The sequence below is a fragment of the Hylobates moloch genome, unplaced genomic scaffold (assembly GCF_009828535.3).
Source record: "Hylobates moloch isolate HMO894 unplaced genomic scaffold, HMol_V3 SCAFFOLD_6, whole genome shotgun sequence".
NCBI classification, from domain to species: Eukaryota; Metazoa; Chordata; class Mammalia; order Primates; family Hylobatidae; genus Hylobates; species Hylobates moloch.
In genome coordinates this window covers 100,935,327-100,962,288 of record NW_026652281.1, presented here as the reverse complement: position 1 = coordinate 100,962,288, position 26,962 = coordinate 100,935,327, and the positions used below count along the sequence as shown (strand labels likewise).

Sequence of the window (26,962 nt, the reverse complement as noted above, 5' to 3'; positions counted from 1 at the left end):
CTCTCTTTTGAGCATTTCCCTTGAATTTGATCTTGCTTATTGGGTTTTGTGATGAAAGGCTTTTATTGATTACTACTAAGCACTTGAAAGTTAAATGGCTCTGTGGAAAATAGGGAATTAGATGATCATTATTTTTTATCTTTTTCTGAAAAGTACAATTTCTAGTTAGACATTTGACTAAATAAAACCCAGGGCACCTTTATACCAGAAAGTGAGTGAAGAAGTAAAAAGTGGAATCTCAAACGCAGCATTTCAGTATGATTGGATTTAATTAAGTACTTCAGATGAGGCTATGGGGAGGAAGCCAGTTCTCACCAGAAGTTAGGTGGCATTTCCTTTTATGAACCAGTGTAGGAGGGAATAGGCAGGCCCTGTTAGCCATCAGGGTTCCCTTCCCTCATGCCTTATCAAATCCCAGCAGGGCCTTGGACTAATGCCTAGTGTCAGTCTGTTTTTGCTCCAAGGCACTCTGTAGCGGTATTAAGGAACTAAAGCAAGTCTGGCCTCACTTAGTCTCTAAGTCAATCTTAAGAAAAGCCTGCTGAGAACTACAAGCAGGTGAATTGGTACACTCCAGGATGGGAGTCCTGATCCTGCCATGCTTGGTTAACTTCCTTTATCTTTATCCCAGTCACTAGATGATATTCTTTTTTTTTTTTTTTTTTGAGACAGGGTCTTGCTCTGTCGCCCAGGCTGGAGTGCAGTGGCTCAATCTCGGCTCACTGCAAGCTCCACCTCCTGGGTTCACACCATTCTCCTGCCTCAGCCTCTCCAAGTAGCTGGGACTATAGGCAACCGCCACCACGCCCGGCTAATTTTTTGTATTTTTAGTAGAGACGGGGTTTCACCTCGTGATCCGCCCGCCTCGGCCTCCCAAAGTGCTGGGATTACAAGCACTAGATGATATTCTTATGCCTGCTCACCAAATGCCTTTGCTGCTAACAATGGCCATGACAATGTCATTTTTAGAGTTGTGAAGATTGTGTACAGCAGAGGCGTTTCACCTGAACTTCAGGATGGGTAAATGGGCTGATGTTGTGGATGAAATTATCTTTTTGTGTTTCCATGCACAAGACAGGCAAGTCCCTGACTACCTGGAGCTTACACTTAAACTGGAAGAAGCAAACCATGAACTAAAGAGATTAATATACTAGATAAGTTCAGGTTGTGATAAATTCTACAACAAAAACCTACAGGGCCTTTTGACAGCATTTTACATGAGGTTTTCAAGGCGAGTGAGCAACATGAGGATTTCTCAAAATTCTTCACGCCTCTTGGAGAGTAAATGAAAAGTCTTAGCCTGGGAAATCTGGCAGAACAGCCCCAAATGGTCCACTGAAATGACCAAATTTCTTTAACACTTCTTGTTTTAAAATAATGTTTCATGCAAATTCTGTTACTGCTCCTTTCTATATTCCTGTTGGTTTTGATATGGAATATATTTTACAAGTGGTCAAGAAAAGTCAGGAACAAAAGGATATTTGCTATACTGTCCCCATCAGTTTATGTCTCTAGGCATATAATCTGCTCTAACTGGAGAAGCAATTTGGGACTAGTACTGAGCCACCTTCTCCCACAAAGGATTTTCAGACATCGGCAATAATTGATTCTCCACTCCAGGTTGTCCCATTCCCATGGACACTGTGACCTGGGTTGCTGGACTCCTCTTAGTGATGTTATTGTCTAGCTAGTCTTCCCATCCTGCCTTCTCCACTGGATCCCTTATCTTGACCTATATAGTAGCTCCACTGAGGTTCCCACTGTGCTATGGCTGGACTCAAGCAGGTTATAATCCTCAGAGTCCTGGGTCGTTCTCTTTTAACCTCACTTAGAAAAGTCATTAATGACATGGACTTATAGGGGATTTGGGGAATATAAGTGCCATTCAGTTCCTCTCTAATTCTATAGGCTCCACCTGAGTGGTAGAGTGTCTGGATCCATAGGCAGCTGGATATACACGAGGCCTTGCTTTTTTTGGAATTCTTGCAGCATGGAGAAAAGATTAGTGCTGAGCTTTCTCTGCTTGGAACTGGCAATAAGTCCAGGGCATTAATAAGAAATCAACAGGAACTGACAGAAGCTGGTACTTAGTACTCTGAGGATCTCAGGGAGAAGAGCTGGCATCAACCCAATTGAATGCAACTGGTAACCCCCAAGTCCCTGAGTGCTATGACCTAAATGAATGGCTTAAGTCTTCCCTGCCTCCAAGGTTGGATATAATTGAGAGTCAGAAAGAAGGTGATTTCCCACACACGCTTTGAGAATGAAACCAAAAATAGATCAATAGATAACAAATACACTACAGATGAATATAAATGAATGTAAAGTAGGTAGATAAATAGATTAGATAGATAGATAGACAGATAGATAAACACATCACTCTGAAAATAGAGAGTATACATTGCTCTTCATCACAGGGATTTTTTTTTTTTTTTTTTTTGACAGAGTTTCACTCTTGTTTCCCAGGCTGGAGTGCAGTGGTGCGATCTCAGCTCACCGCAACCTCCACTTCCCGGGTTCAAATGATTCTCCTGCCTCAGGCTCACAAAGTAGCTGGGATTATAGGCATGCACCATTATGCACGGCTAATTTTGTATTTTTAGTAAAGACAGTGTTTCTCCATGTTGGTTAGGCTGGTCTCGAACTCCCGACCTCAGGTGATCCACCTACCTTGGCCTCCCAAAGTGCTCGGATTACAGGCGTGCACCATCATGCTCGTCCCATCATAGGGATATTTATAAGCAGCATTTCTTAAAGTTAAAAAAGGTCATATTCTCTGTTTCTTATCCTAAGATGAAGAAATCAATCAATAATCAAAATGTTAGCTTCTTGGAAATTAAATGATACCCTCCTTGATGATACTAAAATCAGAGAAGATATAAAAGTGAAAACACAGATTATCTGGATAACAACAAAAAAATACTTTATAATGAAAATTATAGGATGCAGTAAAAGCTTTCTCACCAACCTTAATTAATTATTAGTGGAAAAAAACACCAAAGGAGACTAAGTAATAACTGTTAAACAAAAATTATGGGAGGACTTTTTTTTTTTTGAGACAGAGTCTCACTCTGTCGCTCAGATGGGAGTGCAGTGGTGTGATCTCTGCTCACTGCAACTTCTGCCTCCTGGGTTCATGCAATTCTCATGCCTCAGCTTCCCAAGAAGCTAGGACTACAGGCACGTGCCACACCTGGCTAATTTTTGTATTTTTAATAGAGACAGAGTTTCACCATGTTGCCTAGGCTGGTCTTGAACTCCTGGCCTCACGTGATCCTCCCGCCTCAGCCTCCCAGAGTGCTGGGATTACAGGTGTGAGCCACCATGCCTGGCCAGGAGGCCATTATTTTGAAAGGAGGTCTTGCATTTGACCCCAACAGACCAGACCAAACCAAAGTCACTCATGCTAAATGCCACATAATAAAACTGAAACTTGAAAGAAAAGATCCCCAAACAGATCAGTGTTTCCTAAAAACCACAGATTTTAGTCTGCCTGAGGCACTGTAATAAGAAAGTGTCTTCAGCTTTATCCCTTACCTAAAAGTAACCTAAAGTAACTTTATGCTAACCAATCAGCTTTTTTTTTTTTCTATTGTTTTGTGTCCTTGCTCCCACTTTATGAAATCCACTGTTTTGCCATTTCCCAGGGGGGTGTTCTGATTCTACTTTGTAGAATAGAGGCTGCCCTGATTTGTGAATCACAAATAAAAGCCAATTAAATCTATGACTAAATATCTTGTAATTTTGTCTTTTGACATAACCTCAATAACTAATAAAACAACAAAAAAATTAAAAGGTAGAAATGAGAAAGTTAACATACATATACACACAGTCACACACACAAGATAGTCATCCCAGGAACACGTAGAAGAAATAGGGAAGGTGAATATAATTCAAAAATGTACCAAGATTAGAGGGCTTTGAAGAACAGACAATTTTTATGTTATTTAAATAAACTCAGGCTATGAAAGAAGATGGAAAGTTTGTCAGTTTGCTTTATGGAGCAAGCATAGCTTTAACTTTAAAACTAACAAGCATAGTTCAAAGAATTAAAAAGATAGATAGAAATATGATATCAGATATAATATATTATTAATAGTCTGTTGTCATAATCAAATATATGAGTAAGTTTAGCAAGATCTATTATATCCCCACATTTTGAAAATATATTTTCTAAATTCAGTGGAATAAGAAAAATAAATCAGCTATATGTGATAAATAATGCTTACTAAAAATGGTAGCAAATACATCCCAAAGAGAAAAATATTCAGACAACTTCAAAATCAAATCATGAACTTCACGGCGATATTTGTCATCACCATTATTACCTTTCCTCTCTTGAATGTTAAAATGTAATATAACAAGAAAATTAAGTGACTATTATAAATATTGAAGAATGAGCAGTATAATATAACTTTCATTGAAAAGTAGTTTAAAATACAAGAGAATAAAAAATAGAATTATTGAACAGGTTTTATAATGTGAAAAATGAAAGGAAAAAATAGCTTCTGCTGTTTTAGAAAACAGTATATAGAAATTAAAATGGGAAAAATAATTCATTTTTAATATTGTAAACAAATGTAAGAATACCTTGTACAAGATAGCAGAGAAACTGTCAAGAAAGTGTTTATATCTTATTGAAAGAAAATGCAATTTGCAACTAATGGAAATAAATGACTTGCTCTTTAATTTAAAAATTTAAGCATTATAATTAATTTTACCAAGATTAATAAAATAAAATTATTGGCCAAGTTAGATATATTTCAGGAATTCAAAGATGGTATAATATTACCAATCTATTATCATAATCATTTGTATCACAAATTAAGAGAAAAAAAGATATGTATCATCCAGTTTTGCTGAAAATATATTTGTAAAATTCAGTAGGTATATTTCGTCTAGTTTTTATGATTAATTTCTAAATCTTAAATTTTATCCCAAAGAACACATGTCTGAAATTATCCAAAAAATATGACAAAGAAGGACCATGTAAGAAGATTTGACTAAAGAGTTATATTTAAAACAACAACAAAAAAGCAATAAGAATTTTGCCAGAAAGTACAGGAAACTACATTTACAATCTAGAAGGTAGCACATTCTTAATCAATAATGAAAATACAGAAGTTAAAAGGTAAAGTCTACGTATGTCAATAAAAACCAAAAAGCAGAAACAAAGCCGATAAACATTAATAGAGATGGAAAAATCAAATTGCATCATTGATACTAAATCGTAATGTCTGTAGTATACAAATGCTTCTATATGTTGCCAAGAAAAAAATGAAGAGTACAACAGAAAGATTGGACAAAAAATATGATTTACAGAAGTGCAAATCAAAATGGCTAACAAGTATATTTTAAAAGTGCTCCATTCACTAGTCATGATGGAATGCAAATTCAAGTAACAATGAAATACCACTTTACCTCCATCGGACTGAAGTAGCCATTTCGGCTGCTTGATATGGAGAAAGTTTACTTCAAGTATTGCTGGTGGAAATTCAAAGAACTTCTGCCTTTGGAAAACAATCTAGCAGTAGCAATTTAACTTTAAAAACATTTACTCTTTGAGGTAATAATATCATTTCTGGGAATCAAGAGCCTGGAAATCAAAGCACCTATATATAATGCTCATGATGGGAGTAGGGGATGAGAAAGAGAATACTCACTGATCAGTGAACAGGTATATAAATTGTGGCATATTCACAACATGAAAATAATAATTATTCAAATGAATGAGTGTAGTGAAGTTTAACAACGTGTGTATAATAGCCGTTATTGTAAAACAAATTACAACTAAGGAAAAGCACACCATCAGGTTAGCCTATACAGCACTTTAAGAGCACGGAGAAAAATATGGAAAGATATAGATTGATGCATACGTTCTCTTGTTGGTGGTGGCAGGTCTTACATACTGATTTATGTAAAACCAATTGTGGGGGTGTATATAGACAAGATTGAGGAAGAGAATAACAAGTGTGTTGAGGCATTTAGAGTTCCAAAGGTAGGATGCTCACAAAGTGTTAATATGAATCACAAGGGACCTAATATTCCTACTGACTTGGTTGGGACTTAGATAGAAAAAAAAAAACTTCAGAATTAATCCTCTGCTGGGGATGGAGAACCATCTCCTCAGTCACAACATCCGTGAATAACCAACTATTTACACATATCATTTTTCCCATTATTCCCTTTCATTCTGGGTAATCACTTTTCAAAACCTCCTCCAAAGACGGAAAGCTACTTTCCTTGGGATCAGATATATTCCCTAGGAATGTAAGGTTCAGAAAAGTTGAGTAGTGTAATCTGTGTTTCTTACTGTGGTTCATATAATAGAATGACAAGATTTTTGAGGAATTGCATGGGGCACAGAAGAGTCCAGCGTGGTTTACTGGTCGAGGTTGTGAATGAGTAGCTACAGGAAGGGACACTAGTTCTAGGCAAGGTGACTGTCAGAATCTCTGTGAACCATCAGAGTGATGGAAGGGTAAAACTGGGAGGAGACTGGATGAAATATTGGGAATTCACTTTTTTTTTTTTTTTCCCCGAGACAGAGTCTCACTCTGTCGCCCAGGCTGGAGGGCAGTGGTGCAATCTCGGCTCACCGTAACCTCTGCCTCCCAGGTTCAAGCGATTCTTCTGCCTCAGCCTCCTCAGTAGCTGGGATTACAGGTGGGCTGTAATTACAAAATGCCCGGCTAATTTTTGTATGTTTAGTAGAGTCAGGGTTTCACCATGTTGGTCAAGCTGGTCTCAAACTCCTGACCTCGTGATCCGATACACTCGCCTCTGCCTCCCAAAGTGCTGGGATTACAGGAGTGAGCCACCGTGCCTGGCTGGGAATTAACTTTTAAAGCTTCCAATTCTGATGAAGACATGAACTAGGGCATAGCTTGATTCCCTGAATGGGAGGAAAACAAAACACCCAACATGGTATCTTGCATTTTAGCAAAAACAAAAATAAGTAAAAATGCAGTTATGGCATTTAAGGGAAGAGATCTGGGTTTAGATCTTAGCCCTACCATGAACTTGGGCTAATTGCTCGGTTTCTTCGACCCTCACTCTCATCTGTACATAAATGGGCACAGAAACCCTTGTCCTGTGGAGCTTTTGTGAACAGTAAATGGGATCTTGGCACGTGGCACTCAGGGATCTGTGTCTGGTATTATGTTTTTGCATGAAATAAAATATCTGGGCGAGAAAATGTGCTGGCCCCATATGCCAAGAGTGAACAAGAAAGCTTCAGTGCACAATCAAGTCTTCCAGGAGTATGTTTGAAAAGGTTCCAATGGAAACGGACACTAAGTGGCAAACAAAACGCTTTGTCAGCCTTAACTGGGAAGATGCTGGTAAGGAAGTTATTAATTAATCACCAACCAGCCATAAGGTGTTATGGAGCCTGCTAAGTTTAAATATGCTTTATTATCCGACATCCAACATATGGCACATGGTTATGAGGTGGATGACACTAGTTTTAAAGGTCATCATTACCCAAATGAGCGGATCTGAAATGGAGAAATTAGTTAATGCTTTCATCTGCTGATTTAGCATGAACACATCCAAGAGAGCCGAGGCACTCCAGATGGCAGGCAGCAAAAATAGATAAGAAAGATGATGTGTGTTAACTGTTTCTTAATGACACTGGTGGTTCACCAGGGGAGGACGGGTGAGGAAGAAAGAAGGAATCCTTCGCCAAGTACTGATCGAACTTACGGGTGAAATGAAGATCTCTTTACCTGGTTCTCAGGAGATTAAATTCCACCTGTAACAAATGGAAAACCTGCCCTTCCATCCATATTATTGGTATTGCTACTGAGGATGATGATGATTTGTTGTTTCGGCTACATTTAATAAGCACGTCCATGTGCCTGGCACTGTTTTGTGTTTAACGTTCATCTTTTTAGTTATTTCTCTCAACAACATACTGAGGCAGTTATGGTTAAGAATGGTGGCCGACAGGTGCAGTGACTCATGCCTGCAATCCCAGCACTTTGGGAGGCCGAGGCGGGTGGATCACAAGGTCAAGAGATTGAGACCATCCTGGCCAAGATGGTGAAACCCTGTCTCTACTAAAAATACAAAAAATTAGCTGGGCGTGGTGGCACGTGCCTGTAGTCCCAGCTACTCAGGAGGCTGAGGCAGGAGAATGGCGTGAACCTGGGAGGCGGAACTTGCAGTGAGCTGAGATCTCGCCACTGCACTCCAGCCTGGGTGACAGAGTGAGACTCCATCTCAAAAAAAAAAAAAAAAAAAGAATGGTGGCCAAGGAGCCAGATTTCCTGGATTCCAATCTTATTTGTGTGGCTTTCAACGAGTTACTTCTCTGTGGCAGTTTGTCTGTGAGGTCCAGATGATGTTACTATCTATCTCACAGGTAACTGTAGGCTCACATGAGATAACACATATAAAGCACTGAGAAGAAGAAATGTTTGGGACATAGTCAATGCTCAGTAAATATTAGTGCTACCTCCTCCACCCTGCACCCAGGTGATTTTCTCCTTTTTTGCATAAAAGGAGAAGGAAAGTTTCAGATGTTAAAGAGCATGACCAAGCTCACTTGACTCAAATGTGTAGACAGATTCAAGTCTGCCTTCTACACTTGTGTTGCACTGTCCCACGCAGCAAATCTTTCTCCCAAATGCACGCAAGTGACATTTTCAGGATAGCAGCAGAGAAACAAGAAAGGTACTTGCCAGTCTTCAGAACACCACCGTATCACAAGCAGGAAAATTCAGGAGCGTCATCAAGGCCAGACCCAAGTTACTTTCTTTCTATTAAAAAACAAACAAAACTGTTCAGGCTTTGGGTGGGATGGTGAGGAAATACATTGGAAAAGTAATCTAAAATCATTAAATCATAATAATGACACGTAGCATTTAGCAAGTCCTTATACTGCGTGCCAGGTGTTGGATTAAATGTCTTATATGCATTTATATTTTTCATCCTTCTGGCAACTCAACGTTTGTCCTGTCATTATCCACATTTTACACATAAGAGGATTATGGCAGAGGAAGGATAAATATCATTCCTAGAGTTGTATAGTTAAAAAGTGAAAGATCTGGGATTTCAACTCAGGGATTCAAGAGGCAGGACACATGGACTCTACGATTGCACTCTCCTGGCCTGGCTTGATGGATTAGGGGCAGGGATCCTCTCTCAAACCGGGGCCACACTTTAAGAGCCAGTGGATAATTAGACTTTAGAGCCTAGATTAGAGTCACAGAAAACTTCCCAGTGCCACCACTTTGTACTTGTACAACACTGAGCAAGTCCTGTAACTCCTCGGAGCTTCAGTTTCCTTATCTGCTCAGTAGGAGTATAAGTCATTCTAGTCTTATTGACTATGTAAATAGTCATTAAAAGGATGCAGTTAATAAAACCTATCTCCTAGAGCTGTTATGGAGATTAAATAAAATACCATGTATAAAGTACCTAGTAAGTATCCCGGAACACAATAATAGCTCTCACATGGTGGTCAATAAATAAACTTGTCACAAAATTATTAAGTCCTCTCTGTGTACAGAGCACATGGAGAGAGAGAAAGATGAAGTCACATTTCCTATCTGGAACAAGTAGATTTAACAACTGAAAAGATCCAAGAAGAAACATAGATGCACACCCAGACCCCAGGACACACACACACGTGCACACGCAAATACCAAGAAGCAAAAAGTGACTGTGTCTGTCTGGGGGCCTGCAAAGCACTAAGAAAACTTGAGAATGAGCACAGATGTTCAAGTGGAGAAATTACCAGAGGTTTATGGAGAGAGGACCATCTGAGCTGACTCTGAAAGTAGCCAGGCAGACATATAATTATTCTTATTTTTTATTTTGAAAGATTGAGTGCTGACTATGTGTGAGACACTGTGTTTGGCATTTTGTGCTTAATTCTTGTAGCCCCCAGCTGGCTAGAGGCTGGGGATTGCTATTCTTATTTGACAGAGGAACAAACAGGTCTGAAAATATTAAGCAATTTGCCTTAAGTCATGCCGTGTGCATGTGGCGCGTGGGCCTTGGGAGTGGGAGTGGCACAGGCAGGAAGCCTTGTTTCTTTGTACTTAAGCCCCAAGCAGTGATCTTGTCATTCTGCCCCGTGATTTCCTCTAGTGGAGTATTGGCAAGCTGAGCTCTGTAACTTCACATTCTCATCCTCTTTACTTAAAGCTGGTCCCCCGAGGAAGGCAGCGGAAATGTAACTGCATATACAAAACTGAGCTTGGAACATCTGAGACAAAGCTGGGGGAGTTCCAGGGAATCCTGATGAGCAGCTGTTTGGAGCCCCGGGACAGCTGTGCCATTTGATGACTCCCATTCCAGTTGGGCATAAACCTACCTCTGCAACTACCTGCCATACCTCCACTTCCTTCTTCTGAACGCAGGAAGCTCATCTGAGCAATAATGTTTAGGAAAGGTTGTGGTTCTCTCCAAATCCATAACAAACACACCCTCGGAAAGAGAAACTTCAGGTCTTTGTCTCTCTTTTGCACATAGTATGTTGTTTGGGAGCAGGGTGATGATGTTTCTCACTGGAACATGGGAACAATTCATTTGAATTCCCAATCTGTTCACAAAACACGTCCACCAGTCACTGCAGAGATGCAGAGCCTGGGATTCATAGGATACTTGGTGTCTTTTTATGAACAATGATACCCCACTTACCTAGAGGCCAGACTTCTAGCAACTTTACCAAAATGTATTCCTGAAATTCGAAATAAGAGAGAAGGGCTTGCAATAGGCAGAGATGGTTTTCAAAAAGCCCTTTAAACACATGCACACACGCACACACATGCGCACACACATACACACACATACACACTATGGGAGGAGCCTTTAGAACTTCAGTCAGTACACGCAGGCTCTAACTCTATACATGTTTCTAATAAATCTTTTTACCTGGTTTCCAACTCATAGAAGACAATTAGGGAGGTGCCTTCTACTGCTTGGGGCACTGACAGTAGGAAGGTTAGATAAAGCAGGTTACTTGCCAGCTTAGAGAAAGATCCAGATACAGAGACCTAGGAATCTCTGTCCTCCAAAATAGTCACACACATGAGCAATAATAACAAAATAAGCAAGTGGCAGTGTGGAGTCGGAGAACTCTACAATTAGTGTCAGTATTGGCAAAAGAGAGAAATGGCAGTCAAGGGGTGAGGATATAAGTTGGCGGGGCCAGTAGCCCTAGGACTTGGAATGCATGTCTGACTCAGAATCAGATCCATTTCCTAGGAGGCTGTGGTTTGGCATGGAATTATCACGAGAGTAGGTGAGTCCCAAAGGAGCGGAAGTGCAGATTGTCCTCCATGCACAATAATGCTTTTAGCCTTTGACTAGGTGGGCTTCCCAAAGGGCCAATTAATGCTTTCCTTGGCAAAAGAATGCAAATCAATCCAAACCTCCATGACCATGATCCTTGGAGAGTTTCCTTTGTGCTTGGACTGATATGAGTTGTTTAGTTTTGTCTGAAACAGCAGCCTGAGTGCAGCCAGGGCTTCTTTGGAGTTACTCAGGTCTCCAAATTCCTGGGGCCTCTTATGTGTCGGAGCACTGCTTGGAGTGTCTCCTTCTGTGCAAATTCCTGAGTCCAGGATGTGGACCTCTGTTCCCTGCTGTGGGCAAAGGACACAGGTCATTTCCTTTGTTTATTTTTGCTGTGGTTTGCAACAAGGATAGATCTGAATCCTGGCAAAAGCGGGCTGCCAAGACCCCACTGAGATCAAGTAGAGGACTGAGAGGTGAGGAGAAACAATTGTATGTCAATGCTCAGCATAAAGAATGCAATTCTAAGCCATGTTTGGGGCCAGAGCTAATTAGAATACCACATTCTGACTTCACTCACGTATTCCATGGTTCCCTAACTCAGGAACCACCAGGTGAGAGAGATCTCTGGTATTAATGCAAGGAAAAGCTGAGCTTCCCTTGAAATACCAGCTCTTCTTTTCTACTCTCCCCCAAGCTCCTCTTTAGTGTTGTGTTACAGAAATCAAGAATCATGTAAACAATTGTATTTCCTGCATGTTTTGGACACTGGGGAGCTTAAATGAAAATCTGGGCCAATATTTAGGCTTCCATAAGGCCATGTAGAATGCTTATATAGTGGCTATTGCTTTTCTCTGAGGGTCGTTCCTTTCCCTGATCAGGAAACAGGTTCACTCATTTACTCAACTACAGGGATGACATTGGAATGAGACTGGCTGCATCATAATAAACATCCTCCTAGCCAGAGTGAATTGTCCAGAGATGTCCATGGGACCCAAGCTGTGCCAACTGGGGTCCTACTCTAAGAACTGGTAGAGAAATGCAGATGTTCCAGTAAGTCAGACCATCTCCTTGCCTTTAAGTAATGGAAAAGTGAGGACTCGGTTCACAGAGCAACAGAGATGAGAAACTTATGGAGAGAGTCCTGACAGTGTTCAGAAGCTATTTCTGGTCAACCTCAAGGCCATTTCTGCCATTGTTTACTACTGCAGTATTTTATATGCAGCAATTAATTCTTCATTGGTCCTCAGGCAATTTCAAGCTGGATTTCCATCACTTGCAGCCAGCGTGCTAAGTCAGGATCCTGGCTCACTAATCTTTTTCCTGGCTTTTGTATTTGCTTTCCTGTATTTTCTCCTCATCTCGATTCCTTCAATTATTTGTCATTTTTCTTCTGTATTACATATAATTTCATAAGCCGCCCTCAAATTCTTTGTGAAGAAAAGCAGAGTGTAAACATGCACGTAGTATCAAGTAACTTCAAATCCAGCACTTTTTCTCTCTGCCACAGCTATTGATAATGGCTGACTGTGACATCAAGAAAAGGTTAGCTTGGTTTCTGTATTTCTGTTTCAAAAAGCCAAGAGGTATGTGATACAATAAATTACAGTTTCTTTTAAAAATAGTTAATATAAGCAATTACCACTGGGATCAATACTAAGTCTTAGTTATCTGGAAAATTCGTTCATGTGAAAAAGTATACTCACTAATTTGGCCAAACACACACAATATCACCGTTCAGTAGTCGCCCCTTATCTGTAGGGAATATGTTCCAAGATCCCTATAGGCTGCCTGAAACTGCAGATAGTACTAAACCCTATATACACTTTTTATTCCTATACATACATATCTATAATAATGTTTAATTTATAAATTAGGCACAGTAAGAGATTAACAACAATAACTAGTAATAAAAAAGAATAATTATAAAAATATAGTGTCATAAAAGTTATATGAATGTGCTCTCTCTCTATCTCTCTCAAAATATCTCATTCTATATTTACCTATTTTTGGACTGTGGTTAATTGTAGGTAGCTGAAACTGCAGAAAGCAAAACTACCACAGAAAAGGAATGACTATTGTATTTAAAAAATATATATATGTGTATATATATATATTTATATTTATATTTATATATAAATGAAGTCAATTTACAAGACAACCAAAAGCAACTTAGTGGCTGTTATTTTAGTTTTGGTATATTTTTCAGAAACAGTTCTCTAGGCTATAGAGACTTCCTAAAGCATATTTTAGCCCAGGTCCTAATTTCTTGGAGAATATTGTACATGATGATTTTGTGTGCATGTCTCTGTATACGTTGTCCAGTCAAATAAATACTTCTGGTCGGGCATGGTGGCTCATGCCTGTAATCCCAGCACTTTGGGAGGCTGAAGCTGGCAGATTGCTTGAGGCCAAGAATTTGAGACCAGCCTGGCTAGCATGGTGAAACCCCATCTCTACTAAAACCACAAAAAAATTGGCTGAGTGAGGTGGCGCATGCCTGTAATCCCAGCTACCTGAGAGGCTGAGGCATAAGAATCACTTGAACCATGGAGGCAGAGGTTGCAGTGAGTTCAGACTGGACCACTGCAATCCAGCCTGGGTAACAGAGTGAAACTCTGCCTCAAAAAACAAAAACAAAAGCAAATAAATACTTCTGTGCAATGATGTCTAATTTGATAGAGCAAATCAAATGATAATAGGACCAGTTTCTTTGGTGATCCATGGCTTTAAACACAGAAACCTTCTGGATTTTTATTTTAAATTACATTCTTTTATAAATAAGTCATCTTGGAGGGGTACTTATTCCAAATGTGAATGATACAACTGACCCAACCCACTAATGGGAATACAGAGATTATGTTGTCACACCCCGAGGTAGTGCTGAGCCTGTTGACAGGTGATACTTAATGGGGCTGAAGAGGGTTATTGAGGACTGTCTTTATCTAATGGATAATCTATTTTTGCCATAAACCCCCAGTTGGAATTAATTCTTTCCTTGGAAAAACATGTAAAACACTTGTCCGTAAACCAAAGTGGTCAAATGACTCTCACCCCTAAATACAGACACCACCAACTCTATCACCGCTGCAGAGAAAGCAGGGGCAGAATTCAGCATTCAGTTTGGCAAAAAAGAGAGCTCCTTTGAATACTCAAATAAGCACGGATATCAATAGGAAGCATGCTGGAAGGAGGCAGAAATAAATGGAGGTATACCCTTACTGATGTATACACTTAACTGAGAGATAGGGGATCTGGACTGGTTCAGGATTCATGGCAGAAAGTGGGGTCACACACACATAGAAACCCACAATATGGCTTTTTCCAGTTGTGTGCCCATCAGACATAGTTGTCAAGCATTTCTACCAGCACTTCTGGGAAGAGGAATGAGGTCAACATCAGAACCAGATCGAACAGCCCTCTCTATAATTGCACTTATCTTATTTCAGATGATAGTTAAAAATGCCTTTCTCTGCATGGCACATTTCAGAAAGTTTTCAATACAGAATATAGGCTCACTCATGCTTCACAATACAAGGTATCCAACAAAGCATGGTGAGGCATACATGACCTTTGCATTTGGGCCACCCAGTTCTGTCTTATGCCACCTCTGTGACCTTGACAAGTGCCTTAGCCTTTACAGGTTTCAAGCTTTTCATGCTTAAATAGCAATATTAATAGTACCGATTAGAGTTGTGAGGATTTATAAAATTATATGTATGTAAGGAGCTTGGTTCCATGCCTAGTGCATTTACATGTTTAATAAATGTTAGCTATGATAATTTTATTATCATCATAATTAGTATTATTACCAGGATTATCATGTTCATAAATCCTTTAAGGGACTTCATCTTTCTTTTAGTTATTAAAGTAGAAAGGATGGAAAAAGAAAGATGGTAGAGAAGGACCAAAGAGTAAAGAAGGTAGAGAGGGATGGTAGAGAAGGAAAAAGGAAGAAAACGGGACAGAAAGAAAGAGGAAGGAAGGAAGAAGGAAAGAAGGAATGGAGGGAGGAAGGAAGGAAGGGAAAAATAAGGACGAAACTATGATCTTATTAGGATTGGGAAATACTGTGTATTTATTTCAATTAAGATTCAGATGACCAGAACAGGACAAAGCATAAAACATGTCTGTTTTGTAGATGTCTGCCTTGAGTTATTTCTGCTTGGGGATATTAAGCATTAGAATAGCTCTTATAGATTCAGCTTTCAGAAGGCATGCCAGGATCCGAGTGGCTAGTTACAATAGGAAGAGGATGAAGACCTGTCTAGATTCCTGAGCGGATATTCAACAGTAGCTCGACCCTCAGTCTGCCAAGAGGCAACACATTGAATTCAGACTTAGCTGGGATAACTGAGCAAGTGGAAGTGATGGGAGAGTAATGGAGAAGAGATATCTAGATAGCCATCACTACCAGCATCAGAGGGAAAAAGGGGTAGCCAAGTAGCAGCCCAGACAGTAAACAGAAACCCTGTGGTGAGGATGGAGTTTTGACTCCAGAGAAGAAGTACAGAAGCCCCCTTATGGGAAAGTTTCCTACAAAACAAAGTTCGGAGGGAAGTCCCAATCCTGAGTGTTGAGCAAGAGTCTATATAAATAAGATCAAGTTTCATCTCCACTTGCAACCCTTCAAAACTTTCCACTTCCTGTAAAATTCTAACTTCTTTTTAGGGTTGGCAGGTGTCTAAATGATATGGTTTGGCTGCACACCACAACCCCCCCACCAAATCTCATCTAGAATTGTAGCTCCCACAATTCCCATGTTTCATGGTAGAGACTCAGTGGGAGGTAATTGAATCACAGGGGTGAGTCTTTCCCATGCTGTTCTCATGATAGTGAATAAGTCTCACGAGATCTGATGGTTTTATGAAGAGGAGTTTTCCTGCACAAGTTCTCTCTCTTCTCTGCCGCCATGTAAGATGTGACTTGGTCCTGCTTGCCTTCCACCATGATTGTGAGGCGTTCCCAGCCATGTGGAACTGTGAGTCAATTAAATCTGTTTTCTTGATAAATGACCCTGTCTTGGGTATGTCTTTATCAGCAGCATGAAAACGGACTAATACACTAAGTGATCTGGATCCTGCCCGGTCTTCTGAACTCCTCTTTTGCTACTTGCTCCATTTGCTTGAACATACCAAGCTCTTCTCATTGTGGGCCCTCTGCACTTCCTTTTTTCTTTTTATTGTAATGTATTTCTACCCATCTCCACATGACGAGCTTTGTCTCATCACTCCAGCCTCAACTCCAATGCCATTTCCTTACAGAAGTCCTCCTCTGCAGAGTAGACTTATTGTATATGGTACCACCATGTTTATTCCCATTAGAGCATGCATCACAATCAATAATCACTTTGTTTCTTTTTTTTACTCTTATTATCTCTCTCCCACTGTTTCCAGGGGCCATGCTTATCTTGTTGCATTCCACACTGCTATATCCTCAGCACCAAGCACAAGATCTGACAGTGGACAGATGCTCCAGAAATACTTGTTAATTAGGTGGGTGAAAACTCTTAGGGCTGAATACAATGCTCCACAGCTCATGTGCTATTAACTGTGCAAGGTTAACATGGTAACCTGGTTAGGAGTTCCTGCCTCAATAGGGCCCACTAGAATCAGCCAAGTAAGCTATGAAATCTGTTTGGGTCACAGTATGTGTATTCCCAATTTGGCTACATGTTGTAACTTAAGAACAGATACTTGGTGGAAAAAAGAAGCAGAGGATCACATTAGTGTTTCTCAAGGACAATAGGTATGAGCAGCAACGGTATTAGTGGAGGGTGTATTATGCAGGGCACAGGAGAAAGAATGCAGCTTCTCTTCCAACTCTAGCAAAGAGAAGGAAGAACCTCTTTTCCCATGTCACTACTGAGGGCTGCTTTGTAGAATTCTAAGAGTGGAAGGAAGAACTCCACTGCCTCCTAACTTACAGGTCATGTCAAAAGAGAATTAGAGATTTTTCTTCTATGAACACTGCATCATTTGAAATAAAATAGAACATTTTTTTAAAAAGTTTAGAAATATTTTGATGCTATTTGATATTGCCATCCTGAACTTTTTGGATATCCCATAATATTCACAAAAGAAACTTTTAAAACCCAATTTTAATGCTTTAGTGCCAGTTTGCAAACCAGGTACTATTCTCATCTGATTCAAGATTTAAAAAGACAAAGAAACAAAAAACCTTTTATGAGAATTCAGTATTTGAGAAATATGGTTTCCAGTCACTCAGAAGAGCTCTAGAGATGGAAAACATGTGGGGTGAATAATATATGCTGTAGACAAGGCAAAATATGTGAAAAACTTATATTTGTACTTTCGTTTTTGCTATGCAGTTTACACAAATCACTGCCTAAGGATTAATATTTATACTCCTAAGCGTTTTTTTCTACCATGCCCATCAAACTGTCACATAATCAGGGTAGTCAGTATATCACATCACACAGGGGAGAACAACTTGTCGGCCTCAGTTCCTGTAAATATTTTTCTTTTGTGCTGGATTAAGGTTATCTTCATGGCAGGGGTCCTTGTGGAAGTAAAGTTTGCCAACATATTTTATGATTTAAAAAAATATGGACACTTGATGACTCTACAAAAAGTTGGTGTTTATGTTCTGCATGGAAGATGTGTTTCTGACCTAGCCCCTGAAGTTTTTGAGGTTTATTCATCCTGAATTTATTTTTAAGCTAAAGAGAGGGCTCTTTTCTGCAGAGAGATATTTTGCTTGGCAGAAAACACAAATACCAAATTTGTTCTTGGGTTATGGCATGTTAGAAAGTGTTCCTGCTACCCCCACGCTGCCTAAAGAAGGTAAGCACTTTTGTACTACTTTTGCTAAAATAATTGTAGGACTGCTTACTATCTTCAACACATAAGCAGGTAAAGCTCTTTGCCCTGGTGTCTAAAAGCATGTAGATTTAACCTCAATCTTCCTTTATCATGGTATTACTTTTTCAGTACTTCCCTTTTGTGTGAGAGAGGATAGGATGGCACAACAAGCGTGTGAGTTTAGGGTGAGGCAGACCTGACTTTGCATCTTGTTTCTGCTTCTTCATATGTGCCCGATTTTACTTATTCCAAATATAACTGCAACATTTGGATCATATGGATAGGCAGTATCAGCAAGTGGTTAAGCCTTCTGGCTCTAGAAAAAGGACAATCTGAATTAAAATACTAGCTACACGTGACCTACTACAAGTGACTTCGCTTCTCTAAAGCTTTAGTTATTTCACCTTTAAAATGGGGATGTGTAACAGTACCTATTTCACAGTTGGTTGTGAGCAGCATATGTATATCAGCTAGCTGTTGCTGCATAACAAACTAACAACACTCAATGGCTTAAAACAATAACTGTTTATTATGGCTCATGAGTCTACTGGTGATTTGGGCAGCTCTTCTGTTTTACCTGGGCTCATTTTTGCTTGTATGTTCAGCTACAAGATGGGTAGGTGGCTTTGCTGATTCTGTCTGAGTTCTGTCACGTGTTTGGGAGTTGGCTAGCTCAAGATTCTATCATGGTCTTTGCTGGAAAAACTGGGTTTTCTTTCTCCAGTAGGCTACCCTGGACTTATTCTCTTGGTGGTTGGACAAAGTTCTGGGGGAGAGAGAAGGTGGGGAGAGACAGAGAGATTGAAAGAGACAAAAGGAGAGAGAGAGAGAGAGAGAGAGAGTGAGAGAGAGAGAGAAGGAGATGGAGACAGAGAGAAAGAGAGATTCAAAACCTATTGAGGCTTGGGCTCAGATCTAGTATAACAACATCTTTGCCACAAAACAAGCCCAAAATCAGAAAGGCAATTACAAAGTTGCAGCAATATCCACAGCTACGGGGAAGTCAATTATTTTGGCCAAAAATACCACAAAATTCAAAATGCTTAGCATAAAGGTGATCATATTGTAACTGCTTAATAAAAAGTTTTCTGTCATGACAGATTGGATATTGAACAATAGAATTATGCTGAGGATTAAAAGCTCATAGAGACAACCCTAACTAAAGTAACAGCATCTACTATGAAATAAGTTATCACAAAATAGTGTCAGTGATGCCCCCTGTGGCCTAGACCAAAAACACTGTATCTCCTCTTCTTTTTAGATGTCTTTGCTATGGATGTTTACCCACCCTAGGATGCTGTGATAGTTAATTTTATGTTTCAACTTGACTGGGCTAAGGGATGCCCAGAAAGCTGGTAAAACTTGGGGCTATGTCTGTGAGAATGTTTTTAGAGGAAATTAGTATTTGACTTGGTAGACTGAGTAGAGCAGATTTCTCTTCCCCATGTGTTTTATATTTATAAATTGTATTTTCCTTTTTAGCTTAAGAAATATTGGCCAATCTGATAATATGTGGGTAGAAGCCAACCAATCCTTTGAAGACCTGAACAGAACAAAAATGTGGAAGGGTGAATTTGCTCTTTCTGCTTTAGCTGGAATATCCGCTTTCTGTTGCCTTCGGATGTCGGTACACCTGGTTCTCACGCCTTCAGACTGGGGAGTGGCACTTACATCATTGACTCCTTTGGTTGTCAGGCCTTTGGGTTTGGACTGGAACCAGCTTTCCTGGGCCTCCAGCTAATGTATGGAAAGTTTTGGGTCTTCTCAGTGTTCATAATTATGTAAGCCAATTCCTCATAATAAATCTTTATCTGTATATCCTATTGGTTCTGTTTCTCTGGATGCCCTTTCTCTATCTCTATAGGTCACAAAATCTTCTCCAAGGTCTTACTTCCGATTGTTACCATCCCTCATGAGGTCATCCTCCCACTAATCCTACAGAGACTCTATCTGCACATTGTGTCATCCAGCTACTTCCTTCCTAGATTTTGGTTATGTTGACGTTTTTATCTCCTTGTTGATTCTACTCACTTCTTGAGCTCAGAGACTGTTTAAAAATCATGTTTTATTTCCTTCTGCACATGATAACTACTTAACAAATATAGGTATTTGAGAATTAGTGTGTACAAGAGAGAATCAGGGAGAAAAATAAATTGTATTTTCCTTCTTAGCTTAAGAAATATTGGCCAATCTGATAATATTAAATTATTCTTTCACCACATACTGCATGGTTAACTTGAAGAAATAGAAAGACCTATAATTAGGTTCAATATCTTATTTTCTCTCTGTTTTCTTTTATGTTTAAAATTTTACCATTAGAAATTTGTTTCTTATGTCTCAGACATTGTTACCCCTTAGAATGGCTCCTCTATAAATTACTTTTATGGTAATTGATGCAGTGTTTCTGTATTAGTCTGTTCTCATGCTGTTCATAAAGACACACCCAAGACTGGGTAATTTATAAAGGAAAGAGGTTTAAAGGACTCACGGTTCCACATGGCTGGGGAAGCTTCAGAATCATGGCGGAAAGCAAAGGAGAAGTAAAGGCATGTTTTATATGGCAGCAGGCAAGAGAACTTGGAGGAGTTCAGGAGCTCCCATTTATAAAACCATCAGATCCCATGATACTTATTCACTACCAAGAGAACAGCATAGGGAACACTGCCCCCATGATCACATTATCTCAACCTGGCCCTGCCCTTGACATATGGGGATTATTACCATTCAAGGTAAGATTTGAGTGGGGACACAGCCAAACCATTTCAGTTTCAAATGAGGTGTTTACTTATATTAATTTATACCTAATAACTCGCTTATCCAGATGCCAGCCTGTTCTCTTGACCCTGCTGGTCTCTTAGTCTTGACCTGGAGTCCACTGATATGTATTCGAATTGGCAACTGTTTACATTCCCCAGAAATAATCACTTTGTGTCCAAAGACTTAGAAAATAATTTTGATTTTGCTTTATATCCCTGACAAGTGAGGAATGTGAACTTGCCCATGTTTTTTTATACATTTTACTGCTCTACTTTTCTCCAGAGTCAAAATTAAACCAACATCCACCCTGAGGGTAGGAGTTACAACTAGTCACAGGTGACATATGACTTTCTTGTCATCCTACAGGCCAAATTTTCTATGCTTTGCAAAACTATTCATTTCCAGCTTGTCAGAGAGCCTTATATTGTGTTTTCTGACTTTTTTTTTGAAGGGGCGTGTCAAACTGGTATTAATTTAGGGGTTTATTTTTTAATATCAATGTTAGATTTACTTTACTCTGCCAACATTTCCAGAAGAAAGGCAGTGGATAAATACAAAGCATCATTATTAAGTATTATTACATTGATGTATAAAACACCACTATTATTACTGTCAGTTTGGTCTGCTGGAATTATATGACACTTAAATATTTTAGGCCAGTTATCAATACCTGTGATTTTTGCCCATGTGTTTGATGTTTTCATCCTTTAGAACCATAGTTCACTAAGCAGGCAAACTATTTTATGGAGGCAGAGCACAGTGGGATGGAAACTGCATGGGCTTATGGAAATCAAGTTTTAAATTCTACTCTCTAAGCACTGGATGGAGAAGCCCTATCTAAATGGCAGTCCCTGCAGAAAAATGGGCTGCATTGGTTGACCTCATGCTCACCATGACCAGCAGCATAAAATAGCTGCTCGGAAAAGCAATCATGAACTTAGTCTAATAAAAATCAGTGACAAAGAGAAGAGATAAGTAAATCATCTTCTTTTATAGAGACTGCAGCTATGGTCACATGCTGCATTGGGGTATTGCATTTGAACAGGGTGTTGAAAAAGCGTGACATCTCCCCCACCTGCAGGAGAGTTGAGGCTGTTAAGATATTTAGGCTGGAAAAGAGATCTAAGCAGAATGATGATAGTAGAAAAATGACTGGGTTCAATCATGTGATTGGTAGATACATAAGAAAGATGTTAGAATTGTTCCTCTTTTCCAAAAGGCAGAGCAAAGCCAAAGAAAGTGTTGTTTCAGAGAAGTTAATTTTGGCTCTATAAAAAATTCCTAGAGATAAGGATAATTCAATAGGAAGTACAGCTACCTAAAAATGAAGAGATCATTTTGTCACTGAACATAGAGTGGGGATAGTATTATTCATTACCGTGGAGGTGGGCAACGAAATTACTCAACTGGGTTGAGTGTGCCCATAGATGATCTAGCTATCTTTAAGATTCCATGGCCTAGTTGGGGAAGATTAGGAGAGAGTTGAGTTCAGAGCTGGGGCTTACCTGAAGCTTAGAAATTTCATAGGTAGATGTCACATGAGATGGGAGAAACAGCAAAAGCAAAGCTTATGAGTAAGTATGAGTTTTCCTGTGAACATGAGGAGAATGATGAAAAGCGCTTATGTGGAGTGCAAGATTCATGGAGAGGGAGGAAGATAAGTCTTGATGTACATAACATGAGTCTAGAACATCGAGGATACCCTAAGGATTTAGTCTCAATTATATAGGTAACTTGACAAGTTAGTAGGTTAAAAGAGGTTGGAGAAAACATATTTGGATCAGTATTTAAGGAAGATGACCCAAGTTCCAGAATGTACTGAAATGTGAAGTGTGGCAGAGAAGGAGAGAAAATATGAAATTAAGTGAAATAAGCCACCTCTAAATTCACATCTCCATCCCATCAGGAGAGAAGGTCACTATTCTTTGCATTATATTGTATTAACCAATTTTTCATGTCTGTCTCTCACACCATGAGCTTGAGGTTAGCAGAGTCTCTGTCCCAATGACCACTTTATCTGACTCTTAATAAGTGCTTAATTTGTAATTATTGAATAAGCATTTCATTTGCAGTGTAAAATGAGGAGAGCTTGGGCATGTGACAAAGACAAGCAAACAAGAAAATCAAATAATTTTTGGAATTATGGAAATAGATCATTTGAAGAGTCTATGATGGTGGGTGGTTTGGGACTGGAAGTAGAACCTACCCTGAATCTTTGATCCATATTTATTTATTTCTAAATATTTTGAGCCCTTCTCTTTTTGTTGTTGTTTTATTTTTTGTTTTGTTTTGTTTCTACAATAAAAAAGATATATATTCCTAAAATGGAATAGAAATAGAATATAACAAGTAATGAGGATGCCAAAATGCCCCCCACCCCATATTTTAAAGATTAATCTCCTCAGTTGTGTAGCAAAGGTAGGTTGTGGTCATAGTTGTTTGTTTAGGTGAAGTCATAAATTTTCCCTTGCAGGAAATCATAGCCAGAAAAGTAGAACTGTAGTCAAATAGGAAGTAGAACTTTAGTCAAATAGGAAATGGAAAATTTGTATAGCAGGTGTATAGCTAACAAGCCAAATTCTCAAGGCAGGTGGAGTGGGTTGGTGATGAAATATTGTGTTCTACTCCTGAGAATGGAAACAGATCTGTGCATGAGTCTAATGATTGCCTGTCCTCCTCTCCCTGATCACCTTCAAGTTCAGGGGATTTTTGGTCGACTGAGACCTCTGTCCAATTGACTGACCAAGTACACCCATGGGCTTGGTTCTCCTGTGGTCCAAAGAAGCACCTCTGGACCTAGACAGACAGGCTGTTAGAAGATTGGATCATACACTGAGCTTCCTTTGGGCTCAACTTCATGTTCAAAGTGGAATATATTTGATTTATAGTAAAATATTTCAGATGACCCTAGGTAAAGGAATATTGTAGAAGGAACATGAATTAGGAACCAGACACTACTGAGTTTGATTTGCAACTTCATCACTATATGAGTATGGAAGCTCTTTACATCTCTGGGACCCTTAATCATCTCATCTGTTTAAGAGGAATAATTTTAATACTTATAGTATGTAAGAGCCCTAGTACCAAAGCCAATTCTAGTAGAATTCTTCAAATTATTGAGTATTTATAATTTAAAATATTTATATTGTGTGTGTGTGTGTGTGTGTGTGTGTGTTTAAATAGTGCATCCATTCTTTACTTATCTTTAAAATGACATCTTATGACTTGGGGGAATTGTCAAAGGTCAAAGGCAGAATGAAAACAAATACCTCAAGTTTCTTGATTTGCAGGCTTGTACTATTTCTACCCCACTACTCTTCTCCAGGAGATGTTAAATGACAGCCAGGACCATAAGAATTTAGATGTTGGCTCTTCATATTTTCGTCACTGAAAGAATTAGCTTCACAGAAATTGTCCTTGAAGGGTCTAAAGTGGATAAAAGTAAGCTTCATCCTAAATGAGGAGATATCTAACAAATTGTCAAACTTTCTGGAACTGTATCTCTTATAACATTATTAAGAGAACTGATATATTTCATCATTTGTAAATTGAATGACTTCATTGTCACAAAGGTATCACAAACCACCAGACAGCAGATGTTTGGGTTAATATGGATATTTTATAATACGTGGAATCATAGTACAGTATGAAGAGTCAAATCAGTGTGAGTTTGAATCTATACTTTTGAGCCTAAATGAATTGTATGAATTTGCCAAAATTACTTACCTGAGTCTCAGTTTCCTAGTCAGCAAAATGGGTATATTATCCCTAATTTAAAATTAATGCAATATGAAATAATGAGCATTATATATCAGACAACAAATAACTAGTACATAAAAATAAAAACATTTTATTATCCTTCTGCCTTTGAAAGATGTTGCTTTATAAAACCTCTATTGCTGACAACCTTTTCTGCAAAAGAAACTCAGTGGCTGTGAAGTCTCCCTAAGCCTTTATTAGGAAATCAAATCCAGTTGCCGATTTTACACAGACGTTGAAAGTAAAGCCCCAATGACAAAGTCAGGCAACTCAATATCTTTGGCATTTCTGGTGTCAAGACCTAGCCAGAGCTGTCACGGATGATGTGGGTGAAAAGTCTCCCATTGTATTTTTTATTTTTCAAATCAAGGTCACAAGGGACAAACACATAAATTAATAAAAGAATGCCCTGGAAGCCCTAAGAAGCCCAGGAGGTTGAGAATACCCCAAGCCCTAAGGCCAGGGATACAGAAGGACAGTATCACTCATGAGCTCACATTTGGGCTGGCTCAATGAATGCAGCACTGTTTTTCTGCATCGCTGAGATCACAGCAGGTTTTGACAAATCCCTTTATATCCCCCACTGAAAGTGAATTCATAAACATTGCCCCTTTTGAAGGGAATTTAAAGATAGTTCTATTTTGTGATCACCCGTCAAAGTAGGGATGACATTTCTCTTGTTCTTAAGTGAACTGTTAGCCTACAAACTAAATCTGTGGAGGGTCTTAAGGGGGGAATTAACATTTAATTTTCAGAATGTAAAAAAAAAAAAATGACAGCTTTGGCGGTCACATAGGTTTACTGCCTGGAAGGTAAATGCACCTTGGATCTATTTTATTGCTGTGCCTGCCAGGGCTGCACAAAACTAATTTTAAGTTGATATTGGAGGAATCTAGAAGACTTTGCCCCTCTTCTAAGGGAGTCGAGCACTAAAATTACAGTAGCTGTTCTTCTGCTTGAGATTCTGACTGCCTCATAAAGAGAACATGAAACATCCAGACATGATGGGATAAAATACGGGTATTAGCATAGCATCATGCTACGACCAGGATAGTCCTGTTCTCTTAGCTATTTGACCTGAGGCAAGTAGCTTCACCCCGTTGAGTCTTACTTTTCCTCTCTATAAAATGGGAATGTAAGCACAATGTGATGCCACCATACTCCCACAAGAATGCCAATAATAAAAAAAATAGATGTTGGCATGGATATGGTGAAAAGGGAACACTTCGACATGGCTGGTAGGAATGTAAACTATATACGTACAATGGAATGCCACTCAGCCATAAAAAGGAATGAATTAATGGCAGTCACAGCAACCTGGATGAGATTAGACACTATTATTCTAAGTGAAGTAATGCAGGGATGGAAAACTAAACATCATATGTTCTCACTCATAAGTGGGAGCTAAGCCATGAGGGTGCAAAGGCATAAGAATAATACAATGGACTTTGGGGACTCGGGGAGAAAGGGCGGGAAGGGAGTGAGGGATAAAAGGCTACAAACTGGGTTCAGTGTATACTGCTCAGGTGATGGGTATACCAAAATCTCACAAAACACCACTAAAGAACTTACTTATGTAACCAAATACCACCTGTTCCCAAAAAACCTATGGAATTGTTTTTAAAGGGAATGTTGATGCCATCTTTATAATACCTTGGAGGATATATATAGCATTCTGATAAGGTCTAATTTCTCATGCCAGTGAGAAGGTGTTATGGATCAATTTGTGCCGCCCACCCCAAATTCCATATGTTGATGTCCTAAGCTCCATACCTCAGAATGTGACCTTACAGGAGTGACTATAAAATGCAGGTCCCAGAGTTGAATAGGACTCTCCTTCTCCACCAAAGCCCTCTCCAGAAATGACTGGCCTTTCGGAATACTCCAATTGGGATTTAATTGTCTCAGAAACACAGTTGTCATGACAACTGGATATAAAGTTTAGTTCCAGAACTTAAACCTAAATATGTTAAAATCTCCACAAGACATTTTCTTTGACTGGGAGTGAATTAAGAAAAGCATGTGCATGCACACACAGACACAATCTCTTAAAAACGTTAAAAACGGACTATGTCCTCTGACTCACACATCAGTGTTCTGGAATAGGAGACATTCATTACCATCACCCTTCTATTCACTCACCTGACATTTATTCATTTAATTGGCATTTACTGAGCAACTACGATGTGCCAAGCACAGAAGGAAAGTTCTTGGCAGATGAACTGCTTACATCAGAAAGTTTGAGATTGTTTGAATATCTGGATTGAAAAGTGGCATATTTACTTGTGACAGGTTAAGGACCACCATGAGCTTCACGAGAAAGGGGGGCTGTGGCTTGCTCATTCATTTCTTCTTCCCCAGGGATGTAATGC

At 39.2% G+C, this 26,962-nt stretch overlaps 1 long non-coding RNA gene across 2 annotated transcripts; it reads right to left on the bottom strand.

Moving 5' to 3' along the window:
• Nucleotides 1-8,611: 8,611 nt before the first annotated feature.
• Nucleotides 8,612-26,462, bottom strand: LOC131383779 (uncharacterized). Of its 2 annotated transcripts, XR_009214052.1 has the most exons (4): nucleotides 26,364-26,462; nucleotides 24,101-24,257; nucleotides 11,388-11,600; nucleotides 8,612-8,765 (listed from the first exon to the last, which is right to left on the bottom strand). It is a non-coding gene; the product is annotated as an uncharacterized LOC131383779 (long non-coding RNA). The 2 variants fall into 2 exon arrangements; XR_009214053.1 differs by lacking the exon at nucleotides 11,388-11,600.
• Between the last annotated feature and the right edge of the window lie 500 nt (nucleotides 26,463-26,962).